At 42.6% G+C, this 19,183-nt stretch overlaps 1 long non-coding RNA gene across 1 annotated transcript; it reads left to right on the top strand.

The window, feature by feature from the left end:
- Positions 1-7,829: 7,829 nt before the first annotated feature.
- LOC121233559 lies at positions 7,830-17,499 on the top strand. Its single transcript, XR_005933256.1, has 3 exons — positions 7,830-7,933; positions 12,115-12,272; positions 17,306-17,499. It is a non-coding gene; the product is annotated as an uncharacterized LOC121233559 (long non-coding RNA).
- The last annotated feature ends 1,684 nt before the right edge of the window (positions 17,500-19,183 follow it).

The raw sequence follows: 19,183 nt of genomic DNA, 5'->3' as shown, positions 1-19,183 counted from the left end.
TTGACATTATTTCCACAGTGCTTTTACATTAAGAGCTTACTGAAATGATAGATTTATGTTAGGGTACTGAAGTAATTTCCTCATATCAAGACAGCTTAGAAATACAGGGACCTAAGCTGTTGCTGTAATGAATTTTCTGCCTCTCGCAGGGATATTTATCCAATCTGTTCTGTAAACAGAGAAATTAGTTCAGACTTGTGCAAATGCTTTAATTACACTTAACTGGATTAATGGCTGAACTCTGAGGAAATGGTGTTTCTTCAGACAAAACAGTTTGACCAGGTCATCAAAGTACATTTTAAATTCAGCCTGGTGACTCTGGACAAAGCAGGCCTGTATTAGCTGGGCTGCTGGTGAAGCAGTTGCTGGCCCTGGGCAATTGGGTTGGGATGTGAGGATCTGTGACAAAGGCCTGTTTGGATTTAGAGTTCGTGCCATCTCCTTTCTTCAAGCTCACTCCTCTTGGACAGAAGTTAGTCTTTCGGAACTGATCCAAATTAAGGCAGTTTCACAGTCTCTTTCTTCCCACATGAGTGAATGATTGGGTCCAAAGGTTTTATGGTGAATATTTGCTGATCAATTATCTAAAGGTGAATGCAGCAAATCATGTTAAAGGCTCCAGGTCTGGTTTCCTTGACTGTATTGCATTAGTTTGAGCAGCTTGCTCAGAAGTTTGATGGCTTTTGAAGAAATGCCAGATGCTTTGTTGCTTTGGTGGCATCTGCATGCCATTCCCCTTAGAGCAACCTCAGCTATGTCCTGAGTGAAGCATGCGTCCACCTGTGCACTGGGGTACTGCAGGCAGCCTGTCCCAGCCACAGCCTCCTGCATCCTCCAAAACCACTCTTTGGCCCTGAGAAGGATTGGATTTCTAATCTCACCTTGTGCTAAGCTCCTCATTAAATTGCTACAGTCAGCTCCCTGCTCAGTGTGCTTCTTTCAGTATTGTGTTGAGGCATTTCTATTTCATTTTTCACCTTGTTGAAACCAAGTATATCTTAGACAGGGGGTGTAGGTCCCACTGCGGAGCCAGGACCAAACAGTGACAGCTCTAAACACTTGATTCTGTTTAGCCCCCGGAGCTCAGCATCCTCCTGGACTCCCTGTGCACCCCTCTGTGCGAGTGCCTGTGTTAGCCCTTGGCAGAAAGTTGCTCATTGGTGTTGACAATAAGCCCTGAGTGTGAAGGAGCCACCTCATTTCTTCTCAGACTCCAAAATGGGCATAAAAGCTAAATTTGATGAGTGTGGTCCAACGGCTTGTGAATATAAGGCAAAATGACACATTGCACTTGCACCCTTTCTCACTTTCTCAGGGTTCTTTATAGAGGACATTTCTGTGCTTTCCACAGATATGCAGAATGTGAGCACTGCCACCTCTGTTATTTCTATATGCTCTAAAATTTACTTGTCAAATGGTAATGCTCAGCTTTCCTTTCTTCTCCACTTCTATACCACTTCTATACCACTGCAGCTCCTGCACTTCCAGCCCTTTAGCCAGTTAGAGGTAATAGCTCAGCTTCTGCTTTTAATTGCCACTGTCTGAATCAGAAATACTGGAGAGCTGTGGAGTTTCTCTGGTTTGCTGGAGTTCCGGAGACCAGAATTCCTTCTAAGCCACAACTGCAGCACGAACGTCTTCATGGTGCATTTTAGGAGTGTCCTTGAAATGTATTCTAATTAACAGTCTCTGATAAAATGTGTCTGTTGTACATGTGTATATAATATTTATATCTCAGGTATAGGAAACTGGAAGAATTTAAAAAGCGGTTGTATAACGGAAGATGAAAAGAATGTGTACATACTCTGGACAGACCTCCTATTTCATGCAGTGTCTGGGAAGCTGTGTTCAGTAAAGTATATACAGTTTTAGTACATCCACATACCCACTTCCGTACAAAGATGAATGTTGACTTTGATCATTAAAAAAAGGAAAAAAAATTGAACTTTTATTTTTCTCAATATTGTAAAGATACTGTTGCTACAAGGACAGCTGTGAGCTCTATTCTCTTTAAGGTTTGAAATAGCTCTATGCACAAAAAGGGAAAAGGCCAGGATTGTCAGATCCTGCCAGAAAGGAAATCGGCTCTAATCAAAGTGTGGCATGGCGTTGCATACCTCACCTCACCCTGCAGACGGTGCAGGGCTAAACAGAATCTGTAAATTCAGCATGTGTCAATTCCGTGTAATTTAGAGTTCACTGCAGGTTGGCCCTGAGTCTCTTTTGATTTAAAATATTCCTGATTTGCACTGGTTCACCTCAGGAGAGGGAGTCTTCCCCAGCTTTTTAATATTAACAGTGAGTGGAAATGCCATCAGCATTTATCATTCAAACTTTGCTGAATACATTACACTGCAGATTTCACTGCTCCTTCTGCAGAACGGGAGAGGAAGGCAATTGTGTTAAATACTCCATGGTTGTGCCAGGAGGTTCTTGCTGCTCCTGCTGCTGGGAGCGGTTCTCCCCAGGAGCAGAAGTCCTCTCCACTGTCCCTGCAGTGCCATGCATGGCTGGACAGCCTGGGACGGTGCTGGAAAGACTCCCAGAGTCACCTCCGTGTGAGCTGCTCTGCTGAGCAGTGGCTCACACCATGTGTTGGGAAACAGACTTAGGCCTGTGTTTCCTAGAGCTCCTCTTTAAGTGTTTTGAACAGCATTGAAGCGGATGGGGTTTTTTCAGCAGGGGAACAGTAGCAGAAGGTGGTTATTCCCACAGTCAGCACCCAAGCATTGCCCTGCTGCTGCAGGGCACAGAGAGAACAGGTTTGTCCTCCCACCTCTCAAGGTGGAGCAAACTCCCTGACTCTTCTTTTCTCTCCTCCGCAGAGAGCAGTGGTTTGCTGTAAAGTGTATCTCCCAGAAAAGGATCCACTCCTGAAACAGACTATTAAGAAATGCAATGGCATCGCCACATTGATTATAAGAGATTAAGAACATGATGCTTTGATGCTTCCCCATTGCTTCATAGTTGGTTCGTTCACTTTATCTCCCTCAGCGCTTACAAGGACATGTCTGGCTTCTGATTTGGCTTTGTTTGGGTTCAGCTCCCTGACCTTGGTTCCTTTCAATGTTTTTTTTCATTAGATTAATAATCCTGTTAGTGTATGGTACTTTCTCACCTCAAAGGTGACAGTATAATTCAGCCCTGGGGATGTGTCTAGATATTAAACCACAGCCCATGGCTTCATTACAGGGAATGGTGACCAGTGATAGGACACACGGAAATGGAATGAAGCTTCATCAGGGGAAGTTCAGATTGGACATTTGGGAAAGGTTCTTCACTGAGAGGGTGGTCAGTCACTGGAACAGGGTCCCCAGGAAAGTGGTCACAGCACCAAGGCTGTCAGAGTTCAAGGAGTTAGTCATATGATTTAGTTTTAGGTAGTCCTACGAGGAGCAGAGAGTTGTACTTGATGATCCTTATGGGTCCCTTCCAACTTGAGACATTCTATGATTCTATGATCCTATTAACAACTGGATCTCTTCTCATCTTCAGAGCTTTTATTTTCTCTATGGCAGCCAAACAACAGAGTTTAAGCTAGCACAGAGAAAGGACCCAGCTTTCTTTGTGCTGAGTAAAGCCTATGTGGACGTTACATTAGCAAGAGTTTCTTGTTGTTCCCCAATTTTGGCAGGAAAGCCTCTCTGGGAATAGCAGAGACAACTAACCATCATCCATCATGTAACTGATTGAAAGGGGGGCTCGTTCTCCTTTCTTTTATGTCAGCAGAAATAGGAGCAGTTTAACACAAGTCAAAGGAAGTGCACTGGCGCTGACTGGTCAGAACAGAGAACTGTTTGAAAGTCATCTGCATTGCTTCTTGTCCTGGAGCTGGTGATGGGAGGAAGGCTTACAAGTAGAAACTCATTTCAGACAAGTACAGGATTTCTAAGCACTTGTTTGGGTTTAGAAAGTGTAATCACTTGTATTATTACCATAAAACAAATACCAGGAAGGTTTTGCCAGGTTTTGTTGAGCTACTGAAAGCTGTACCAGAAAATGCTGTTAGTGAGACACAACACCACAAAAAAGTAAAAGTCACTGCTGTCCATTTGCACAGAGACGGTGTCAGAAAGAGCTAACTATCAGTTTTCATAGCAAAATTGCTATTTGTTGGTGAATCAGTTTTATGCATATAAAAAGTGCTTGGGGATTTTGCTCCCATGCATGTTTATTTATGAAATGGAAAGCAGGCAGAAATTTTGAGTAGTCCCATGGTATAACCCAGAACTGAAATGTAAAGATACAGTGAAAAAGCCAGTGATGCTAATAATAGAAATACAAGGTCTCTGAGGGTGAGCATGATCAGTGGGGAATGCCAGTGCTGTTCTAATCAGGAAAGAAAGGATTCTTCTGCTTCACTTCTTCCCAAAAGTTTAGGAAAGCTTTTTCTTTGTTTTAAACTTGTGCTTCACAAAATCTGGTGGCAGTCACAACCTGAAGGAGCAGTGCAGAAACAAACCACGACTGCAGCAGTGCTGAATGTCTGGGGCAGAGTGAACAGCCAGTTTTTGGCTTCATGACATCCAGGAGCAGCTGGCAAATTTATTCCTTCTAGGTTGGCTTTGACTGTGCCTGCCTGCACATGGCTGAGGGGTAGCCCTCTGCTACCTCTACGACAGAAAACTACAGATTCCCCTAACTGATGACGTGAACAGTGAACAAATTTACTGGCCCAAAGCAGCCTGCGTCTCAGCAGCAAATTAGCACAAACGCAGTGAAGCTCCCCTGCAAGGTGCATTTCACCCTCCCTCGTTCCCTTGCTGTTGGGCTAAGATCCTTTGGTCATATTTATTTCAAATTCCAGTGGCTTATGTGCACTCTTACATCATACAGCTTTGCCACTGGAATCGCTTCTATGTTTGTTTGTCTCTCTGGCAGTGTTTAATGCCTTTTTTAAGCTTAGTTTTCTCTCCTTTCCCCTCTGTTCTTGTTAGTTCTTCAAGTAGTCTGCCATGTCTCTCCTCCAAAAGTGGCATAAGCGCCTTAGCACGCTAAGCCTGCATGGATGGTTGCTCCTGTTTCACCGAGTGGAGGTGGAGATGATAGGGCCCCTCTTTCCAATCCCATTACCTCCTCGTACTCTTCTTATAAAAAGTGGGTAATGGGGGTGAGCTGGCCATGAACAGTGTTGTGCAGGACATCAGTACAGTCATGATTTAACACTATCATTCAGCAGATATAAGCCACTAAAGCTTTCAGCAAAGCTGTAAGGCTTAACCCAAAGCACTCGGAAACAAGATAAAAGCTTAAGCATTTCCTCATCTCACATTCGCACCTGAAGATATGTGTGTACTGACCTTTCATACTGCTGGAATCAGTGTGTAGTGAAAATCCCTCTGTAATTTAGCGCTACAAGGAGTGCAGTCTGACTCATCTCTGAAAGAACATTTTGTCTGCCACTCAGGGTCCAGAGTGGCTAAGCGTATTATTTGTCTATAAATAAAAACATGCATTCTAGTCAGGGAAAGCAGGCATATTTGATCCACGTGGTTGTTTTGTCCACAAAAGACAAAAATTGAGGAACTGTGGAGTGGCTCTCAGTTATCCAGGTCTACTCTCCACCACCTCCTGCTGTTGCTTCAGCAAGAGATAGAAAATCTCTTTGAAATTAGTCAGCATCCATGTAGAAGGGAATGAATTGGCTGATCGATCGATCGATTCTGTTCTCATTATCAGGGTATGACCATTGGCAAGAGAAGCAGAACCTAGGCCAGACTGGGCTGTCTTCTATAACTCTCACTTCAGGTAACTGCACCGCATCCAACATCGGTGTGGCAAGCGTATGGTGCTCCTGGCGTTAGACAGTCTGCAAGAGGCTTAAGAACAGCAGGACAGAAAATACGGAATGATGTCCCATTACGTAGGCTGTGGCAGGCTCAGCAGCCAGCTCTGGTGTCATTTGCTCTCTCTAGTGAGAACTTTTATTTACCCTCTAGGTTAAATAACTTCTGGTAGCAGCATCCATGAGAATCTGTTGCCTGCAAGTCCTTAGCTTTTCTAGCAGGGGAAATATATTGGACTAGTCAGGTTGTCTTCTGTGATACCTGTCAGTTTAAATTGTAAGACCTTTTAGTGAGCTCTGAACCTCACCTGTCTGAGTCAATTTAATCATGTGTCTTTGTAAGGCTTCACAATTTCAGAGTTCTTTCAGCTGAGAAAACTAATTGAAAAAAGTTGGCAAATACTTCGCTTTAAGTAAACTTGGAGGAGAAATATATCTTCTTCTGCATGGATTTTCCTATATTGTTCAACTTAACTTCCTTTAGATGCCTTTTGCTGAAAATGTTCACCCCTAAAGCAGCCCTTTATCTTTTCTATCTCTGCATTTGACTGGTTCTCAGAGACCAAGATCTGTGGAAAGTAATTAAATTCAATCTTTTTTCCTAATTGGATTGAGTCAGTGCAGTTGTTGTCCATTTCCTTCAGGCTTCGCAACGTAGAATCAACTATTTCCTCTTGGATTTCAAGTCTCCTATTTTCAGTCCCAGCACCAACATGCTATATTTCACCTTCTCATCCCGGCAGTTCCTGTTTGCTTTTTCCAAACTATGGCAGTATCCGTATTTCTCATTCTGAGGAGAGATGGTGCCTCCGTGTGTTGCCTTTTGTACAAGAACTTCAAAAAACCCTCTTCAGGTCCTGTTTTACATACTATAACCATGTCTCACTACTCTCTGGGGCTTTTGGCTTTTTGCTAGCTGGAGTGGTGGCACAGAGGGGAGCATCCGCCATTCCCTGCCTTTGCACAGCACCCGCCTGCTCTTGCACTCTGCTATTCCCATCAAGAGTGAAGGTTTGGTTTGGTTCCTCCATGGCATATGCAACACCCGGCTCAACGTGGGGGGGGTGGCAGAAGTGGGGACAAGGAATTTACAGTGTTTTATGGTCCAAGAGCACCTACTGCAGTGCAAATAGGTGCAGGGGGAGCTGCAGCTTCTTTTGCTCCCTTTCACCACTCCAGCTTTCCCAGGGAATCCTCCTGCCCTGTCTGCAGTCTGAGTCGCCAGTCCCAGTACAGGTCACTTAGAGTCACTGCATATGTATCAAAGGTGAATGGTGACAATTTAAGTTTAGCATAACTGAGACAAGAAGGATTTAGACTCCGGTTGCTAATGGTATCATCAGGCCAACAAGAGTCCCTGGCTACTTCTTTTATTGGAAAGTAGAAATGCTTACCAAATTATTTCCCATCCTGAGGGGCTGGAAAATTTCCAACCCTAAATAAAAATGATACTATGTTATGTCTCGGGACCAGGTGTTGCCTCATCCCCTGCCTCTGTTACAGGCTGGGCACACTCTATTAGAAAAGAAAAAATGTTCAGAGAACACATAATACCATCAGAGCAGAAAGATCCCCATTTTAACTGACCTTTGCAACAACCCTCATACTTTACTACCCTGTAATAAAAATTAAGATCCCCATTCACAAGATTTCTAAAATCTAGAAACCCAAATGTATGTTGTGGAGGAAAATTAGGGGAGAGAGGCAATCAACAAAATTCTTAAAAAAAAAAAAAAAAAATTAAAAGTGAACAAAAAAGCTGTTCTCGGCATCAACCACAGAGTTGCCTTATTATCTCTGGGGTTGGGCACTCCAAGGGGGAAGAGGCTTATTCGCCCTGCTCAGCGTTGGCAGTGTTACTGGTATTGCTGCACTCATTGACGCATCAGCTCTCAGTTACATGATAGAGTTATCAACCAGCCCAACACTGCCCAAAGCAGGAGGTAACTAGAGACAAGGCCAGGCTGTAATGCTTTTGTGCGTGATGAGTTTTCCTTGGTTTTGAATCTTCTTTTTCCATTGCAAAGCAGAGCTGAGCCCGATACAGTAAGAACAGTGCACAGGAGCATATCAGAGGAAGGCAGTGACACCTCACCTGCTGAGGAGCCCATCTCCCAGCAAAGATCTAGCAGGGAAAATAGACTCAATGTACGTAATGCAACCTAAATTTTTCAACTTGTCTGTGTGTGGAAGAAAGGGCCCAAGAATATAAATCCACTCATAATGCAATCTGAATCTTGGGCTCCTTGTTTCATAATTTATCAGATCACATTTTGACTTGTATGAAGTGTCCACGTGGGTGAGACTGGGAGAGCTGCGGCTGTAATGGCATGCAGCACTTGTGATTTCACTCCGTCAGCGATCACTCAGTAGCCGCTCAGCAAAGTGAATAAGAAAAGGTCTAGTGTAATTGACAGTAAAAGGCCTCTGAATTACGTTACTCCTGCTTTTCCTTTTAAAGTTTCTGATTAGAGTGTAATTGCTACTCAGCAGTAGTCTTCAACAAAACTGCCATTTTTTCTCATCCATGTATTTTTGGCTTTCTGATGTCAGTGTTAGTCAGGAGCAGCTCAGTAATTCCACGCTTTTGAACTCGGTGCTGCATAGGCCCCTCCTGTTTGTAATGAAGCTGTTATTTCACAATTCCTAGTGCTCATCTGGTTTGACTTTAGCAGAAAATATGGCTGTTGACTTAGAATTCATCGATAGCAACAAATAGGATGAGGTTATAATTTGTCAACTGTGTTCACTGGGCACAGGATTTGTTTCAACTGTCTGATAGATTTCACACAAAGTTCAGGAGCCAAATGCACGATGGGCGGTGCCCCAGGCAGGCAGCACATCACCGTGCTAGTGCAAGTGCCTCAGCAAAAAAAATTGGACGCAATTAAGAAGAGGCTGCAGCGCAGCAGGGTGGCAGTGAAGGACTAAGACATGTCAGGCTGGGAGAAACACTGCCTGAAACTCTGGCAGGTCACCATGCAGTTACAACATATGCACTTAGGTGAATTTCAGACAAAGCACAGTAAAAGTTTCTTTCTCTACAGAGGCATCCAAGGAGAACGAATAAAGAAGATAAATTGTCTTTTAGAAGGGTGGGAGGGTTTCCAATACGCCTAACAACCATTATGGTTTTATGTCAAGCAGTAGTGGGGGGAAAAAAAGAGTTCTCTTCTACAAGATCTTTTCTTAAAGGATATGATAGATGATTAAGGTGCACAGAAAGCTTCAATAGTATATACGTGAAAGTTCTCCCTAGAAGGGTTCATTGTAAAACAAATGTGCTTCTTTAAGGATAATGGCATGGTATTATTTATGTAGACAGTTCCAGCAGTTCCCAAAGAGGAGTAAATGCTGTAATCATACCCATAAAGGCCTGCCTGCTTGCTTGCACATTATTTGGCATTAATTTTAGTATAGAATAATTATCAGAGGAACATTTGGATTTATTATCTGTAAAGGCAATTTTAAATGAGGTATGAATTCAATACAGTAAGTGTTCTCTCAGCAGTGTGAATCCAAAATAGAGTTGTCGTCTTTCACCCGATAAGTCAAGCTGTGCCTGGGCATATGGAGTTTTTCATAATATATTCTATTCAAGAATTAGAAAGCAGTAAATATTTGTGAAAACGATAATCAGCAACTGCATCTGAGGGCAGCAACGATGTACTGTAAGATTTAGAAATGAGTCCCTGAAGCTAGTGATCCCGCATTGGATGCTGAAACTTTGGCTTGGTTTTAAGGTCTTTTTGGGGAGAGAATGAGGCAGGAGAGTGAGGTTTTAAATGCTGAGAGTACAATTTTAAGATGAGAGCCTGAGCTAACACTGCTCAATACGATGATCACCTGCAGTGAAATGTTCACCTAAAATTCCAGCGCTGCCATTTTTCAGCTTCTAAAAGTAAATGGCTTAGGAGATGGTACAAGCCATCTGTACTGCTGCAGACCATAGGTTTTATTGGGCTATTTTTTATCTCACTGGACTAAACTCTGCTCCTGGTTTGCTAGATAGCAGTGAAAAGAAGTGTCCTTTTCCATCTGCCCAAGCCAAGTAATTTATTTTGCTCTTCAGGATCGAAATGTGCTTTATGCCCTCATCACCTCAAGGCTTGACAGTGCTGTAATGGGCATTATACAGTGCTAACCAGAAAAGCCACATTCAAGAATCAATTCAGATCACCCCACTTTTTGATTAGAGTAAGCCAGCAGAAGCGTAACATACCTTTGCTTCATACACTAGTGTTTGCTGGCACTTGCACAGGAGCCCATGTCACTAAGAAAATACTGCAAGTATTTCCAAGTGCCTTTCAGCTGAGTTTTCAGCGACTGCTTCCCCATCAGTGATCTCCTGGGTTCTGGGAAGAGCTCTTGGGGAGAGCCAGTGGAGCCCGCTCTGGTCTTTCTCCTGCCACTGTCTGTCAGGTCATGAATCTGGCTAGCTTTGAACAAGACCAGATATTCTTCTGTCTGTAGAACTGCTTTATTTATTTACTTATCTATACATTTATTTAATAGGAGTGGTAGATAGTCTGGGCTGGCAAACATTGCCCCACCAGAGTGAAAACCGCATGCACACATGTAGAGTTAAAGAAAGGTGTCGAGCAAATAAAAACTGACAAGTGCTCGGGACTCAAACTCCATTTGGGACTTTTTCTAGTAATAAAATTAACTTGAAAACCTCATGGGGCATTATAACTTTTTAAGTAGGAGGAGAACAGCGTAGCAATTCTCAACAGTAATGAGCAGCGCTGCCAGCCGTGAACCGTACTTTGTGGAGTTTCTCCTGAATGTGGAAATATAGGCAGGAAAATATAGTGACCTACCTGAACAAAATTTTTTGTTTCATATTTTGAAGTAACTGATTAGAGCACAGACCTTGAAAACTGAGAGTTACAGTGCTCACAATTCTAAAAGTAGACGTAGCAAAGTGATTGATAGAGGATCAGTTAACTCATTTATCCCTTTTCTCCGTTCATGATTTGCTTATTAGCGGTGAAGCATTTCCCAAGTGGGTGGTCCTCACCCACTTGTGGACCTACAGGTAAATGTCTGCTCACCTGGGGCTCGTTTTTGTCATTGGTGACCTCCAGGAGGCAAGAGCCTGCAAAGAAAAGTCAGCAGAGACCCTTCTGTAGATCATGCTGTTATGAGCAAGATATTGGCATCTGTCCCTAAAAAGCAGAGCCAACAAGTGGATTTGGTCAAGCCAGCATAGAAGATAATGTGACCACGAAAGGGGAAGGGCCTGAGGGCAGTTTGTAGAGATAGTTAGACAGCTTGCTGGGATGGAAAGATAAGAGCAACAGGAAAGCTTAGGAAAGATGGATCAGACAGAGAAAGAATGAGAACACCACTGCTTCAGTAAAGAGAACAGGATTCATGGCACCATAAAAAAAAGAAAGTAGCAGACCAGATTTTCATGTGGTGTAACGTGGTGCTGCGACCATTCTGATTTTCACCAGGTGAGGATCTATCTCACTTCTTGTAAAGGGGCTGGTGGGCTTCTCTAGCTGAAAAATGCCCTGATGCTCAGTAAGCAGCAGTGGCCCTGACGCAGGGGGGTGTCCAGTCACCAGCACTGTGCTGGAGGTCAGAATTAGATGATCATAATTTTCCCCTCTGGCTTTAAAATCTATTAACAGCTATTTTATGATGCTGATCATTTATCATTGCACCACAGACTGCAAGACCAGGACCACCATGATATACTTCATAGTTAATTTATTTCCATTAGTTCACAGCTAAACTTAATTTAAAAGAATTTCTAAAAATTGGATTAGAAAGGAGAAAACTGAGAGACTTTCCAGTGTAGAACTATTTGGGGAAAAAAGGAATTTCTAGAGCTGTGAGTTGATGTGGGGTCTCGGATGCAGGCGTTTGACACTTGGTTGTGATACCAGCCTGTTACAGGAATGCCCCACATTTCCCAGCAAATGATAAGGAAGATTAATACGTGTACCCAGACAGATGTACGCTCAAGGCTCCTTCAGCATGGCTGTCTTCATGGCTGAAGCTTTGCTAATGAAACACCTTTTGCAGCAAGGACTGATACACTGTTTAATTACTTTCTCTTTGTCCTTCTGATGGGTAATATTTTGTTCCTGAAAACAAAGCGTGTCCTGCCTCTTCTGCAAACCTGTCAGAGCTGAGACACGCTCTGCCCCTCGGTCCACATCATACCTGGTGTATGGAGACAGTAAAGTGGGTTCTGCTGATGAAAATGAGAAAGGGGACTTTCTCTGTAGCTGGTGTGGAGAGGGAATGGAGACAGGCTTGGTGGAGGACAAAGGGAGTAAATGGTTGCACCATTTTTCTTCTCTGTTTTACAGAATTGCTCTCTTTCTTCTCTTTTTACCTTTTCTCCTGTCACGACCTTGCTCTGCAACATGGGGAAAAAGGGATCCTTGAGGAAGCGGCCTGGTCACTTCTCCAGCATAGCAGTTCTTCTCCAAGTGCTACTTCAAGCACACATGCTTCCAGGAACCAGGTGGTTTTAGCTCCAGGTTAAATCTCACTGCACACCCCAGGGCAGGATTGTCTCACAGAAGGATGAGGAAGTTCTGATGATGATATAGGAAAAAGTTAACTTTTTTTTTTCCTACTTGCATACGTTACAGTGATTTTTTTTTCCTGAGAACTTAATCTTCTATATTAAATTAAGTCAAATAATCCTCTTGTCACTATAAAAATAATTACGATAGGTTTTTGAAAAGAACATAGGAAATAAAAGTTTTTTTCTAACCCCAAACACCCACAGCTTTTCTTTCCAGCATTATTTTAATGAGCAAAACAGTGTTAGATTTAAAACTGCAATTAAGATGAAAGTACAGAAATGACCAGCTTTATTTTTTGACCATATCTGCTGTTGTTGATGCTGCTAATAGGTTCTGCAGGCTCTAGTACTAATTGGCCTAACACCAGATAAAACTAGATTTTCTTTTAGGCAGATATTAAAAAAAAAAAAAAAAAAAAAGAAGAAGAAAAAAAGAAATACAGGGACAGTAAAATCTCCTTGCTTTTCAAGCATAAGAACTCCAGAGACAAGGAGTCAACTCCTCCAGGTCTCATCTCAGTATTGAATGTTCTCCCCTAATTTCTGTCATCAGTCCAAGCTCTCTCTCCTCCAGCCCAGGCTGCCCTGCTGATGCACCAAGCACAGAAATAGTCCCAGTGGGAGAGGAAGCAATGACCCTTAATCAGTAATATGCCTTTGCATCTCTTAGAAGAAGTAGCACTATTTTTTGTAGTTTTCCTTGTAAGAATTACTTATATTCCTGTGCTCTTTGGCACAGATCCATTAACCAAATGTACTTTAATGTCACATTACAAAATACAAACTGAACTAACATGACAAGGTTACTGATTGCTAAGACATGCAGGGCCAGGGTTTTAATCCCCGCTGGATGAAACTCTCTACTCCCTGTGCTTAGGCATTTTCTGCATTGGGACCATAAGCCCTTAACGGAGCTTCCCAGCGCAATCCCCGAAGGGGAACAGATAAAGCTGAAATAGCTGTGACTGGCACCAGTCCTGGCTATAGACAGGGCTACTCTCCAGATTAGCTAAGGCCTGAGTGTTTGCATAAATCAGGACAGCAGGAATTGACCCGATATTTGTAGAGTGCGTTTTGAATTGTAAAGTTTATTTTCTCCTACAAACTCTCTTGTTTTCCACTGTTAAACTACAAGGACGTTATTACACTGTTAGTAATCATAGCAGCAATTTCACGACAGTCCTGAAAAGTATCCTAACTGAGATCAGTTCATTTCACTTATACAGTCCTTGCCACCTTGCCTTGCAAAATGTCTGAAGTGAACAGGTTTGAGCAATGACTCGACACGTGTGTTGCTTGTCAGTGTCAGGATGTCTTGGTTTATTCCCCAGCCATGGCTAATGATGTCTCCAGCACTGCCTGCACAGCTCTGGCATTTGTTTGTTTGCTTGTTTGTTTATAGCAGCAGCTTCAGCAAGAGGTGGGAGCGTGAAGCATCTCATAGCTGATGTAAAGAGAGCAAGAGTCTTTTGTAATTCCGTGTAGCTCTTTCAAGTACATCCATTTGTTTGACACTGACGCTGTTGTATATTTTGACCAAACGCACACGAACAAAGAACCCAGTCCTGAAGCCTTTGCTTATTGAGAAAGGACTTCCAGATGTTCCTTATAGGTATTTAAACTCTTTTAATGTAAATTTGTATTCTGGATCTAAAATTAGTAAGTGTAGCTCCCTACCAGAATCTGAAGCCTGATCTGGACAAGAAAGTTTAATTATCACGTTGATGCCTGCTAGTAGCTCTCCTGAGATATTTTCACATCCAGGAGAAGATGCCAGCTTTGTACTCCAATTACTTTTAAGATATTCCTAAGCCTTGTCCTGTAGATTTATTAAAGTGAAGGATGAGTGACAATATTCACCTCACTTGTGGAGAAGTCTCTAAATGTAAAGGCAAATTCCCTGCTTCTCATGCCATCATCTAGCATCTCCCATGATTTTCTGTTTGTGTGGTATCACTAATTTACTGATGTGACACCCTTTTATGGCATTCCAATCCATCACAAGCTCTAAACATTACACTTGTGTGTGTGTGCGTGTGTTTTATTCCTTTATTTTTTAACTAGGTGTACACAAATGAATACTGACTTTGGGTCTAATACCTGATTTACATAGGTGCAAATAGGTTATTATGCCTTTAATTTGCAAGCATGGTTGATATAATTAAAGGTATTTGTGCTTTTTAGCCACACAACTGCATATGGCTTTTTAAAAAGAATGATCCTCCTAAAGGATTTTTCCCCACCGATGAACATAATGATTGAACATCAGGTACAGAGCCATTCTGCAGGCAAGAGAGTGATATTCTTGTAAAATGAGGTATCTCATATGGGTTGGTAGTTGTGTGGGCTGAATATAGCCCTCTTACCAAACAGACCTGATTTTTGCTGACTGTTCTGACACACAGTCCTTTCTTTTGGGTGATGGAGGGGAATGTACAGGAGGACAAACGTGTAATAGCCCATAAATATAACATTCCTCATTTAAGTGATCTTTCCAAAACGTAAAAACTTTCCTAAAAATGCATTAATACCACATAATCTATTCCACTTCCTATGTAAAAGCAGAAACAGCTTAAAAATTTCAATAATTTTTTGTAAAATATTCCTGAGCTAGTCATTTGTATGCTGGATTTCCACTTGATGCAATATGAAACCACGGAGATACCTTATCATACTCTGAAAGCTGGCATTATAAGGCACTACTGAAAATATTGCAGAGCTTTGCATAGCAAAGAACATTCAGCCAAGTAGCTAGTGAGCGTCCTGTGTTTTTAAACACAGACACCTTTGCTGCTTCAATATTATTAGAAGTTCAGGAGACAAGACTCCAGCCCATAATATTTGTATCATTTTTAAGTGTCATGGGGAAAAAAATCCAAAACTGAAAGGAAAAAAGGGGGGAGGGGGAAGCAGTCAAGTTGGGAAAGCTCCAGGGCCTCAACTCTCGCACAGAGCACTTGCCCAGTGTGACGGCAAAGGCGATGTCACCGACACGTCGGGGCCCGCGGAGCTGGGGCTGGGGCTGCCGCCGCGCTGCACGGCCCGGCTGCTCCAGAGCACGGCACCCCGCTGCACAGCAGCTCCCTTTCCGAGGGAGCAGCTCAGCTGTGAGGGCACGCCGGGGTCCCCAGTGCGCACATCTTAGACACCGGTCTGGCTACTGGAAAGCGTGAAGCGTCGGGGGATGATGCGTAGACCTGCGCGCGGTGAGGCGGGCTGAGCAGCGGTGCTTCGCTGGCTCCTGTGGTCTCCCGTCGTGGGGAATAGCTTGTAACCGGTCACCTCGCTCATAAATGCATTTATTGCACTGCTAAATACCAGAAGTGCAGCCTGCCGGTATCTTGGTTAACGTAGAGGGCTAACTTCTCACCGTATCCACTGCTGGCACAAGATCTGTCAAAACACACAGTAATAAAAAATGAGGGATAATCTTTAAAAACAGCTGGGTTTGATACAAGATGTGGGTTGGGTTTGAGTTTTTATCTTCCTGCTTTGTGTGAAGCTTGGTATTTAAATTGTGGCTTCATTAGGGAAGGCTTTACTTTCAGATACCTCTTGTTTTCAAAGAAGATCTCAAGCTTTCCTGCTTTGTTTTCCCGAAGCCTTTGGAACTGGATCTGAATTTCACATGGAATCAGAAATAGTGTTTACGTAGATTTAAAAAAATTAGTTTTAAAACATCTCCCAGTGGCTAAATCCTTTGCTTGCTGACGATAAGGAAACACTTTTTTGCTGGTGGTTTACTGCTGTTTTCATGGCTTTGTAAATCTAAGCTTTAATTTTTCTTCTCATTTGTGTTTATGTCCAAAGGTGTTAAAGTTGAACTATTGTAAAATTAATTGCATCTGGAAACATGGCATTATTTTTCTCCCATCTCTAATGTTCATATTGCCACTGAGGGAGGGAGAGAGATGGAAGGGGAGGCTTCTGAATGTTGTAGTAGGCAAGCTGCTTGTTTCCTTCACTGATAAAGAGAGTGATTCCTTCAAAGTGGAGTAGAAAGATGGCTTGGGACTTTGGCTGTGAATAACATCACATGCAGCTGCACTAGGAGCGGTGTCGATATCATGCTTTGTGGGCCACCGAGTGACTGGGAATGCATGCTTTATGATCACGTTTAGAGGAGGCTGAAACAAATCTAAACGAGCAAAAGAGTTTTATATTCTGAAAACTCAAACCTGTAGAGAATGTCTTATATATTCTGTGCTAATTAGAAGTGTAGTAAAAAATGACTCTGAAGATTTACACAGACACATAAACACGTATAGATGCAAATTTATATAAAGCGCAATGGAAGAGGGGAGGTAGATTTAGATGTGAATGCAAGAAGGAAAAACTAAACACAGTTGGACTGTTGTAGCCAGAAAAATGAATTAGTACTGCGTTTTTCTACCAAACACAGAACATGCATCTCATTTTTAATTGTCTCCTGAGCCACGGATATACAGCTAAATAGATGTGATAAAAGGTCAGGGGTTTTAAGCTCCACACTGAAACAATAAAAAAGACAGAACTAATTGTCCTGAGACCTTTAGCATCCCATAAGGAGGACAGATAAGGCAACTTTAGTGTGGTAATTTAGACTTGATCCTGTCTCATGGAGTTGAGGGACATAATTGCCCTTTCCCTGTCCCATAGAGGACCGGATTCCTTCATCACCTAAACATTTATGAACTCTTTGCTCAAACACTTCCCAGGCAGGGCAGGAGGTTAGAGCACACCAAAGCTGACAACAATGCTGGTAAACTTCAGATGATTCACAAATCCATCTTAATTACCAGAGTCTCCAAACTTTTATTTCTTTCTTGAGGCCTGCTGTTTTCTCAAAATCTGAATCTAATAAATCCCATTCCTCTGCCAGTAATGACAAAACTACAGGGAAAAAAAAACAGTGCTGTGAAAGAAGTAAAGGACCAAAGTCCACCTAAGTATATGAGACTATAAGAATTTACCCTCTCTGCACACAGATTTACCCCCATCTGCAGAGGCTCCAGAGGTGACCTGTGAAAACCATCATCTGATTCTTCCACTTCCTTCTTGAGGGCCCCAACTCTCCTTTCCTTGATGACCATCTCGGAGGGCAAGTCTCGTGGCTGGCTGCCTTGTGCTACTGTGCAGTGGCCTTCTCACTTCTCCATGACCTTCCTCCCTGATGTTAAGCTTTCCCCTTTCTACTGCCTCCCCGAGAGGGCTTTCTACCCTCCTCCTTCCTAGCCACCAGTGATTAGTGTTTTCATCTTTGGCAGTAGCGGTGATGGCAAATACCTTGCTCTGTTTCCCTTTCCTGGCACTAGAGGTAGCTCATTGCTGTCCTGCTGGGCTGTAACTCATTGTGGTGTGCTGCCAAGGAAGGCTAAGTTTTGGTAGACTCTGTCAGCTACGTGGAAGCACTCAGGGCTTTTTCAGCCCCAAACTACTTCTAATAAAAATGATTTATGAGGGGCATCTTTTCCCAAGATGGCTTTGAAGAAATGTCCCTGATATCTATGTCTATGTGTTTATGGACACACACACGTACAAAAAGCAGTGCTATTGGGTTTTTTTTAATATTAAGACATCTGTGTGCAACAAATACACAATTTTTCTTTTTTTTTTTCTTTTTTTTGGTGTGTGTGGTCAGATTCCCTGGATTAAATTTCAGCATTACCATACAGCATTTCACTTATCCTGTTTAGTGTTGGAGTGGTGTAATACTGAGATAAAGTTACAGAAATCTGAAATCAAGTTTTTTGTCCATTTTAAGAGCTGCTCAGAGTCATCCGAAAGTTAGGAATCATGCAGAAGGTATATACTCTGGAAAAGGAGCAGACATTTCACTGCAGTCTGTTTATTCCTCTTTGTTTGCAAAATAGTCCTCCTTTCACCTTAATAAATAGAAGAATTAATGAAAGCTTTTTTTGGCACCCCAGCTATTACTTTTATATAGCCATCAAAAGGAAATGTGAACAGGATTGACAATTTCATTTATCTTTGTGATAGAAATGCAAAGTAAAGAATTTGTAGCAAGTTGTGTGCACATCATAATAAAAGGGCAGCAAGAAGCCCTTTTCTAGCCAGTGCAATTTATTTACCTCTTTTCAAAATCAACTTCTCATTGTGTGCCTACAAATCTGCCTGCTCTGAATATGCATTCAAAGAGAAAGAAAACAGGACAACTTAGAAAGGATATTACATGGGAAATTGCAAAAAGTACTTTATAATTACTTGGAAGTTTTGTCAAATTGGACAGTGTATTTTTGTGCATTTCAATAGGGTATAAAAATGCACTCGGCTGATGACCACGGAAAAGGGAAGCCAGCGTGAGACTGGTGAGGTCCACTCCTGCTTGTAGCAGTATCAGTGAGTGTGTCCCTCCCCAGTGAAGGTGTGACTGCCTGCAAAGGCTCTCATCTACAGAGGGTCAAAGAACAGAGACAATTATGACCCTGAGACAGAACTGACTCATGTATGCTGTGATTAGATACTGTTATGTGGAAGCGAGCATAAGATGAAGGGGCTGAAATTAAGACTTGGAAGAGCTAGTTCTCCTTCTCCATCACGCCTGTAGGGTGGAGATTATTAACTGTCTAATGTGGGTGACTCCATAGGTTCTAAACCACTGGTTAAAAATATCCAATTTTTGTATTATAATTTGGAAGAAATGACCCAAATCTACCTGCCCCAACCTGCTTTGTCCCACCCACTCAGATACACTAGGTATGTTGGCCCTCACTGTCGCAGCCAGGGACTACAGCTTCAGACACGCATCTGTGCAACACTCCTGGCTCATCCCAAGTTGGAAGAGGGCCCCAGTGGAGTTAGTTAGCCAATATCAAGTGCCCTGAAGGTCTTTTCCTGCTAGCATG

This window comes from Aquila chrysaetos, chromosome 9 (assembly GCF_900496995.4).
Source record: "Aquila chrysaetos chrysaetos chromosome 9, bAquChr1.4, whole genome shotgun sequence".
NCBI classification, from domain to species: Eukaryota; Metazoa; Chordata; class Aves; order Accipitriformes; family Accipitridae; genus Aquila; species Aquila chrysaetos.
Note: the sequence above shows the minus strand (reverse complement) of the source record. Positions and strands in the feature narration are given on the sequence as shown.